This window comes from Etheostoma spectabile, chromosome 13 (genome assembly GCF_008692095.1).
Source record: "Etheostoma spectabile isolate EspeVRDwgs_2016 chromosome 13, UIUC_Espe_1.0, whole genome shotgun sequence".
NCBI classification, from domain to species: domain Eukaryota; kingdom Metazoa; phylum Chordata; class Actinopteri; order Perciformes; family Percidae; genus Etheostoma; species Etheostoma spectabile.
In genome coordinates, this window is record NC_045745.1 from 21,742,798 (window position 1) to 21,752,868 (window position 10,071).

Sequence of the window (10,071 nt, forward strand, 5' to 3'; positions counted from 1 at the left end):
ACCGCGGGCCATTAACAAACCATATGCCACTTGTTCCCTGGTCCAACTGAATCTCGTATTATAGGCCACGCCCATTTTTGCACAGAGTTTGACATGAAAATTGTGTTTTATCAAAAAACCTTTTTCAAACTTCTCGTAGACCGTGCAGTTGAATTGCTGCTGAAGACTTTGTATATTTATATAAAAATTTGGGCATTTTAAGCAGACAAATTTGTGTACCTAACTATGAAAACACCGCTATGCCTTATCTCGGCCAAAAAATGCTGTCAAGCCAAACTTTGATTATTCTTAGGTATGACCCTCTGAGGTAAGTTTAACCAAATTGTGATGGGTACCATCTAGGGCCCTCCTGAGGCTTCCCTTACAGTGGAGATGTATTGGTTAAAGTGGGCGTGGCCTATCGGACCCACTGTTTGGATAAACACTTACACTAAATGAATTACCTTAAACTACAGGGTAGATGTAAATGTGGTAGTTGACCTGATTTACCCAATAGTACACGTGTGGACCCCAGGTGGCGCTACAATGACGTCAAATGTGTTTTGCCCATACCTCCCACATTACACATTGCACTTAAAAAACTTTACATCCACGTGTTAACTGAATCAAGCTGAGTCACCTGATAGTTTTTTAAAGTTTTTAATGTTTGTTGTTTTTTGCAATATCACGCTAAGCGTGAAATCAACTTTTTTGAACTCATCCTAGCGTTGAGACAGATCTGCATGAAACCTGGAATAGCAGTCTGAAGATGGCCGCAACAAAAGTTATTCTCAGATTTTGCCATGTATATAGCTCATTTGACACCAAACAAATTTTCTCAGCAAGCTACCAAACACAGCATATCTTGGCAAAATGATATGATGTTATCAGCAAAGATCTTGAGTGTTTCTTATCCCATCCTTGTGCTTCTGTACAACTTTGGCGAAATTGGCCATTAGGGGTCGCTATAATCAACGTTTATTGGTTTTGTGGAAAAAACTTAATGCATTTAAATGGGAAATTTGGAAATTGCATATCTGTGCCACAGTAAATGCTATCAACCTAAACCTGTGATGTATTGGGATGCTGCTCGGAGGCTCTGTACCAAATTGGTAAAATAGGCCCTTAGGGGGCGCTATAATCAACGTAGTCCATTTTAGGCCATTTTGTCCCTTTGGAGGTCTAGTGCGTCATATATGACAACAAACACACTTCTGATTCTTAACTTTGTAACTTATAATATACCTAGTAGAAACATGCTGCTTTTTGCAGCTAAAACTCACAGTGTCCCCGTTCTGCTGATGTCTTTGTTGTCTTCCTATTCCTTACAGAAGGTTTGTATCCACCTAGAACCCAAGTTTTTTGGGTCGTCCTGCAATTAATCCATACTGTTACATGCAAGATTGATACACTGTATGTAAGAAATGTACTAGTTGTCCTTTATTTGAGTATATGCCAATATGTTTATTTTTGCACTGGATGACCTCCAAATATATAGTATAATCTATATATACGGTTTTAGACCACACAAATGCTATGTGGCATTGCTGGTGTGGTGGTGTGTGATATCAATATATCTTTGAGATTCATGTTCCGTTTTATTATTTATTTGTCTTTATGGTCCTACAATCTTTTTAACATTCAAGGTGACCTCAGTGCAGCCAAATATTCTAATGCCCGTTTTTCTTGAAAGAAATGATGTTCATAATTGACCTTGGACAACAAGATGATGTTTTACAAGCTTTTATAGAAATAAAATCAGATGGGCCAGAGGTTGTCGAAAATCCTTTAGCGCTTTGGGATATTCGCACACAGCACTGTACAGCCGACCTTGCAGCTCACACCTCTCGATATATTCCTGATGTTTGCCTCCCCACATTACCTTTGGGTTGCGCTTATGTGCGCTCCACCGGTTCACCGATGTCAACTGGCTTGGACCCCGGTCATAACTGCTTGCAGTTTTAGTTGTTTTTGTATTTATGCATATCATGACTTTGCTAGAGGACCAGTATTCTGTACATGTTACTTTCATGTAATTTGCTTTCTGTTTTTTGGTGTTGGCTCTTATAGTATAACAGAGGTTAGGAGAGACACTTCTGGTGTGGTTGGGTTTTGTTTTTACTTATATGTACGTAAGTGAGCAAAAATCAATAAAACCATTGTTAAAAAAAAGTCATCAAACCACCACTCTAGTGATAGCATCAGAATGGACCCACTAGAATAATTATTCTGTGACTTTATGATTACTATGGCTGTTCCAAAACTGTATTATTTTATTTTTATTGTGCTCATTTCAAGAGGACATGCTTACTTCTGATTTCAATCAGTTTTGACTTGTTTCTTTATTTTAGCCTTTAAAAGTACACTCAGTTTAAGCACCCACAATAGCTCCAACATCCTAAAATGGATTCCTCCTCACTGCAATTTTTCGAAACTCACTGTGAGCTGTGAGAGTTTGAAAACACACACGCGTTTAAGAAGACACAGAGTAAACGGTTAGGCTTAAGAGTTAAATCATGAGATCCTGTCCCGCATCAGGAAACCTCACATCCTCAATTCACCTTGCTGTGTTTTCTGCATTTGAATCCCAATACCCCTTAAACCTTTAAGATTTCCCTCATTTGTGATCAGCTTTTGTTGACTAAAAGGCAAGCACTTGTTTATTGGATGAGGAAAAATGTGAGTTCCAAATTACTATGACAGAGATCACGCCACAATGTAAACCTTAATCCTGTTTTATTTATCTGTCTGAAAATGTAGTGCAACCAAAATCTCTTGATCTTGACACTAGCCATTCTACAGCCCTTGTTAATACAAAACTATGCTGATGTTTAGCTTTTAGCTTGTACGTAGTAACTCAATCTGAATACATAGGCAGAGACTTAATGTTACTAGTCAGATAGACTGTTGATGCTAAAATGACATAGTAGACACAGGAACCACCCTGCCCTGTTATGGTTTTATATTTCAACTGTAATGCAGAATCCAGTAAAATACAAGTGCATCCACTAGATGGTGCAAGCCTACTAGATTTGTAGACTCCATGTTTTATCTTCAGCTTGCCCATTTTTGTTAAGACAGTTTACATCATATCAACTTATCAGTCATTATTTTACCAAGCTTGAACTTTACAAAAACTCTGTACTGGAAGTGGTTACATTTCTGACCCTCTGCGTGGATTTGAACGGAAGTGAATGTAAGACAAAGTGTATGTTGACTCGCCTAAACAGTTACAGACCATTCAAAGTAAGTATATATCATGCGTAGGGAAATTAAATGCCACAAAGCAGAGCTTTACAATAAAGAAACCCACATTAGTATGGCTTAATTGAAATGGATGATGTTTAAACACTTTATTTGATCCAGTATTGTCCTGGATACCTGAGGTGAATTTGGTGAGCCCAGCATGATATTAATATTATTAAACATAAATGATTTATTGAATCATTTATTATGATTTAATTTAGAAGTGCTTCATGAGCACACTGACATGTACACAAATTGTTGGTGTAGTTCCGGTTATCACATGTTGCACATACACAATACATCTTAGCCTCAGAACCTGAATATCACTACAAACATGTTTCATATTGATTCATCTTCAAATTTTATTTTTATTTATTTCTTAACTCAGAAACCACAAACATCCACAAACGTCACAAACAATCACCGGGACATAGGAATGCGTCCCAGGGCCAAAAACACAAAGAGGAAAATGGAAGGGAGGAGACAACAACACATGCAAAAAAACACACAAACACAACGACACACCACACAACAGACTGACACTAGCCAGGGATCAACACCTGCGCTAGTTAGAGGTCCGGCCACAGCAAAGGCTACAGTCCCCTTATTCTCAATGAGCTACTAATGTTTTGTCTACAAAATGTCAGACAATAGCAGAAAATGCACAGAGCAGCCCATGGAGATGCATATATTGTTTTATTCAACCAACATTCCAAAAGATATTCAGTTTATATCATATTTAAAAAAAAACATTATCCCTCATAACTGAGATCTGGAACCAGATAGTTGCATTTTTGCTTAAAAAAACTAAAACCATTAATCGATTATCAAATAGCAACAATTAATTTTCTGCCGATTATCATTGTATTTCTGTTACAAAATCAATATAAGTCTCAAAACCGAATACTAATGTATATGTGAATGTAAACTAAATGAATGTCTCTCTATGGCTCTTCAATCTACTAAGATCAAAATGACTTGTAATTGTAAATCTGATGAAAACAAAAAGGTGTACTGCGCTTTGTCCCAAATATGTCCCAAATAATTGTTATAATAAGCAGTGTAGTGGTAATACACTCATAGAAGACTGATATCCCTGATCTCATTTTGGATGGAACTATTCACCACAAATTTCAAACCATCATCACCTATCTTTTTTTAAGAGAACCATCACAGCGAGGGCATGGCCAATAAAACAAAGGAAAAGAAAAAAGAGTATATTGCTATTGTATATTTGATCATTTCCAAATGTTAGAGGCTACTTTTATCATAATACCAAATGGCGCCACCCTAATATCGGTTATTCATGCTTTGATCGAACGAGTCTGATTCGACTGTCTCACAGTCAAACATTCTCAGAGGCGTAAACCCCAGTCCAGACCAAAGATTTGCGGTGAACGAGTTGAAACTTGTAGCTACTTGCAACGTGCCCGTCTGCAAAATTGCCCTTGGGATAAGTTAATCCTTGACCTTGACCTTGCAATGCTCTGAAACCTGCCTGTTCACACCAATGCAACAAGACGATTGTGTTATCTTTCACAGTTATGACTCTTTGTACTTCCTTTGTAACTTCCGACTTTCAGGCTTTGTTATAGCTGATATATCTGTTGCATCTAAATATGAATTGGATCATGTTAGTGATAGTGAGATACTTGCTACAGCTGCTTTTCTAGTGGCACAAATGGCAAAAACGTTTTATTCTCCGATTCCCTGATTTGTTCTAAGGATGCTCGCTCTCTTCTGTCACTCTCTAGCTAATCTCACATTGCCAGACCTTCCTACACAGCGCTGCAAAGGAGAGTCTGGCAAGTCCCACACGTTGTCACTGCCCGACGTCAGTCAGTGCGATTTGAGTCAGCATGCTCAGATTTAATTGGTTTACGGCCTAACGTGTCATATGCCATTTGTGAAATCCATGAAATAATAAACTGTCTCTTACAAACAACAACAAAAATGGAAATCATTTCAAAAATGTTTTAGCTATCTATGTTGTTTGATTGCTAACGTTAGCTCAAAATGCCATTAGCCAGCATAAACAAACTTGAAATTAGGTCCATTTTTACTGTATTGACATCACAGAATTCCTTGTTACCATCTTGTATTCTCTTGTTGCAAGTCCAAATGCACAACTCACATCTTCACCTCGTTGCAAAGTGACGCATACGCAACTCAAATCTGCACTCAACCTCATATCGACAGTGACACCGCCAAAGCACCTGGCGATTTCCGCGGCACCGGAGCCATCCTGAAAGTGGAACTTTGTGGATATGACTCATAAACAGTTAAAGAAATGGACCAACAGTATACCTGAGGTTACTGCGCAGCCTCCAACTGAGCTTGAAGATGTAGATGTGACGGGGCAACCTGTCGATCTTCTGGTAGCTGTCCAAGAAAATCTGAATCACTCACTCTTGCAGGATGGAAGCGTAGGTATATGTTAGGAGATAACATAGGCGCAGGCTAATTATTGTGAACTAAAAGCTAGTTAACATTAGTAATCACGCTAACAACTACTGTGAGTCAAGCTGCCTGCGAGCTTCTCCTGTACTAGGAGACAGTTACTATGCGACAGTAAGTTGCATGGTTCTGACATCATTAGCTATTTTTAAAAACGTGCTATGAGCCATAACGTGATATCCAAGGTAATGGGACTTTTAAATATTTTCGTGTTTCTTTAGAAATAAACAAGGATAAATAGAGCCTTTAACACTTTAGATCTAAAGTTATTCCCTGTCAAAGTGACGTCAAAATACGGCATAGGAGCTTTGTGTTGTGAAGAGAGGCTTACCCCCTTGTATAGATTACTCTCTAGCTTCCTCTACCCAAAGGGTAAGCCAGCCTTCATGTATATGAGCCATTTTGATGCTAAACAGCACCTCTGCTTTTCATTCATTTTGATGTCACTTTGACGGTGATAACTTTACATCTGAAGCGTTTAATAACTCTAAATGTCCATTGTTTATTTCTAAAGAAACCACAACGGGATAAAGGCTCCATTACCTTGTATGTCACATTATGGCTCTGTAGCACACGTTTTTGAAAAAATAGCTAACGATTGCGTCATACCCACGCGGCTTACGTCACTAGTAGAGGATTACCCAACAGTACAGATAAACACGACAGTTTGATTTACATTATCTGTTAGTGTTACTCACTAATGTTACTAGCATTTTAGTTAGCAAAAATTTGCCTCTGCCTATGTCATCTCCTTACCTACGTTTTCTGTCTCTGCAAGATTGGGAATGATTGGAATTTCTATTGGCACAGCTACTGAAGACTTACAACTTTCAGAAAGGTTGCTTACTCCATCTAGTCCATCAAGCTCAGTTGGAGGCTGAGCAGTAATGCTCAGCTATTACTGAAAAGTTCTCTGAAGCCTTCACTGGTTGTCACTGGTTCACTCTCTAGGGTTCAACTACATACTGTACTTACGGTGCTCGTTGAGCCTCTGGGCCGTTCGACAGCTGCAACTTATCTCAACCTTTCTAAAACAGTTTTGTCTCGTCGCAAATATTTGGTCCGACTTGACCTGGGCTTTATGAACAATGTACTGACATTTTGGCTATATGGGAGTGCTCAATGATAGATTTTACTAAAAACTACCTGTTTCTTTTTTTTCTTCCAATAAGTTAATATCCAGCCTCTCCAGTTTTACTTTCATGATCCGTGACTGATGGCGGTCTGCACCCCACCGCCCTCGCCCCCTTGCCCCCCCCCCACATGATTTGACAATCAGTCAACATAGGTGAAGAATTAAAATAATGATTTGACTTTGAGATTTGTCACTGAAATCATATGACAAATGACAATGACTCTGGTCACAATAAATAGTTTATTCACTGATTTCAGAGGTTCATAACTAATTAGTTATATTAATTTGTATATGTTTGGATTTTTTGCAATAGCACAATTACACAAAACCTTTTATTATTACATGTTTCACAAAATGTAGCTGGGTTGGCTGTTGTAGGCAACAGTAGTGCTACTTTTCAGCTGAATTTTAAGATTCAAATTGTAATGCACATACCACAAATTTCTTTTAAATAATAGTTTCCGTTTAAATACTTTCATTTTAGATCCAACTCAACAAAAAAGCAGTAGAAAAAAAAAACGTAATTCATATGCTCATTACGGTGTTAAAAATACCATTCATTGGGCATGTTGGGCTTCTACTTATTGGGGAGAAAAATAACAGATTCATTATAGTTTACATTGTTTTATTTTATTACTTTGTTCCAGAAAATCTATTTGATTTATAGCCTTGTAGATTTATACATATGTAATGTAACAAACATTTGTGAATGTTAGAAAGGATATTTACAGGAAAATAAAACCCCAAATACTGTGTATCGCATAGACAAATGGTCACATTGTCGTTAATTTTTGTACGGTTACTTTGGATTTCCTCTCTGATTTTTAATAACTTTTTCACAGATTCTTTGATTTCTTGTGTCTGCAGAACATAAATGATTGGGTTCAGCATGGGAGGAAAGACGGGGTCAGAGACAAGTTTATGATCCTGGCATTTGGATGTATTTTTCCATCAGGTAAATGTATTAACAATGGATGAAATATATTGCTACCAATGAGAGATGACCTATGCACGTTTTAAAGGCTTGGATTCCTTGACGTCTGTGGCCATTTAGCCAATACAGCCAATATATAGGTAGTTAACAGGATGAAATGTGGAAGCCAAATAAGAACAGATACAAACAACTAACAACATAATTGGGAAATGGTCGTTGCATGAAGCCTGTATATCTGGCCATGATCACAGAAATAGCTTTTATACCACAGAATTACAGAAGGAAAGTCTTGTAAGAGGCCACTGCATAAGATTAGCACTAAAATAAAGACCCAATGAATGCAATCAACAACAGCAAACCTGTGGGTCACCTTCACTTGATAGTGCAGTGAAGATGATAGCTATCGTCTGTCATAGGAAGTGCAACCAGATAAATGACTGCATAGAAAGTAAGGTGTAGCAGAAAAAAAAGAATGTCAAGCGATCGTTGTAGGAGATGTATGGATGATTCAACAGAAAGATGTCAAGATCTTTGGCACCAGGGCACACTACCACCAGGTCCACAAATGCTATTAAAACAGCAACATATTTAGGAGTTCTCAGATTATGATCGAAGTATATTACAGCCATTCAAACTGTGTTTCCCAGCACTGAAACAACAAAACAAAACAGAAAGACATGTAATGGTTTATTGCAAGCCAGATAAACCACTTATTATGAAATTGCAGGAGCACAAAAGTGATGTTTTTCCAAGAGCTGAGTTGAAAAACTCCATTAAAAAAAGAAAATTCCACACCGCAGTGATTTACGTAAAGAAGTGTCCCCTTCTGTACTTCACGTCCGTACTGTGTGGTTTGGTGTAGACTGCTCTCTCTCTCTTTTGGTGACAGAACTCTGTCGATCTTAACTGTTCTGAAAACTAAGAAAGCAGACCTCGCCTGCCTTTCTGTCAAATAAGCAATGTTATTCCCCTGTGTCTTTTCTATGAGAGCCACTCATTACCAGACAAACCCATTTCAATGAATCTTACTGCTCACAGTTACTTAGCACAAAACTAAGAGCACCTACAGTAGAACCTATTTTTTAAATATATATTTCGAGCGACCTTTCAATTACTTTTTTGTTTAAAGTTAAACTATATCAATATATTTCTATCATCCATGCATTCCAGGATAGGAGACCAAAAAAACTCTGGGTTGTTTGCATTTCTTTAAACCAATCACAGTCGTCTTTGGCGCTCCAAGGTCCTATTGTTGATAACGCTTGCTGGACACTTGTTTACTGGGCAAAGCAGGCACACAGCTGAAAGCATAGCCAGCTGTTCAGGAACTGTCAAATATATTAACACGGACTACAGTCTTCAGATTCGATTCAGATTCCGAAATACTTTATTGATCCCCAAAGGAACTCTGTGTCACAGTAGCACCAGTAGTAAGAAACGGAGACGGAGCACTGCAACAGCAGCTTGCACGTTCATGCCACACTTCACCTCAGATGCATCAAAAACAATCAGAATCAGCATTATAGCAAGTTAGAGTACAAGACCTAACAACATACACCATAATGCCCAAGACTACACCGTACATGTGGATACATGAAGAATTTTTTGTGTGACTCTGGAGGATGGGAAAAACAAAAAGAGACCGAGGCGTCAGACGGAAGCGTGGGGGATAGGGGGGGCATGTATTGTGTGGAGTGAGAGTTGTGTGTGTGTGTAATAAGAAGCATCGACTGTCCAAGTTGTTAGAAAGTTCATTCATTCGGCCTTTCCTTGAGGAGATAAGACAATGCCCAGGAGAAATGTAGACCAGCTGCAGGCCGTTTACCCGCTCGGGTGAAGGTGGGGGGGGCATCGATCACACAATTTCAATCCAATTTAGGTTGATTTGGCAAATTGACCAATCAATGTCCGTCAATCAATTCCACTCGTCTCAGCGCAACGTGCATCCAATTCATGGTGTTCTCTGCGCTTCCCCAGACCGGTCTGAGATGTACGAGACAGTTCACTGGTCTGGTCAGCCCTCAGATGTAAACCTTCATCCTCTCAATCACTCCATGTAAGCACTCTTTAAGTTCCCCAGACAGCTTGTGGGTAAATTTGCTGGCGGCTGTCTTACCAATTTTCCGATAGGTCAGGGAGACCCCAAGTCCAACGATCAGGGGTCCCACCAACAGAATTCCAATTATCCAAATAACGTCTTCCACAGTGAGAACGTCCAGGCAGACCGCTTGCCAATTCGCCCAGGAATCACAAGCGTAGCCTGCAGGGAGTGTCCCACTGGGGTAGATCGGCCCACCCGGTGAAGCATGCTTGAGTGAAA

At 38.9% G+C, this 10,071-nt stretch overlaps 1 pseudogene; it reads right to left on the minus strand.

The window, feature by feature from the left end:
* LOC116700886 (olfactory receptor 51M1-like) overlaps positions 1 to 10,071 on the minus strand; it is a 16,152-nt pseudogene that overhangs the window by 305 nt on the left and 5,776 nt on the right.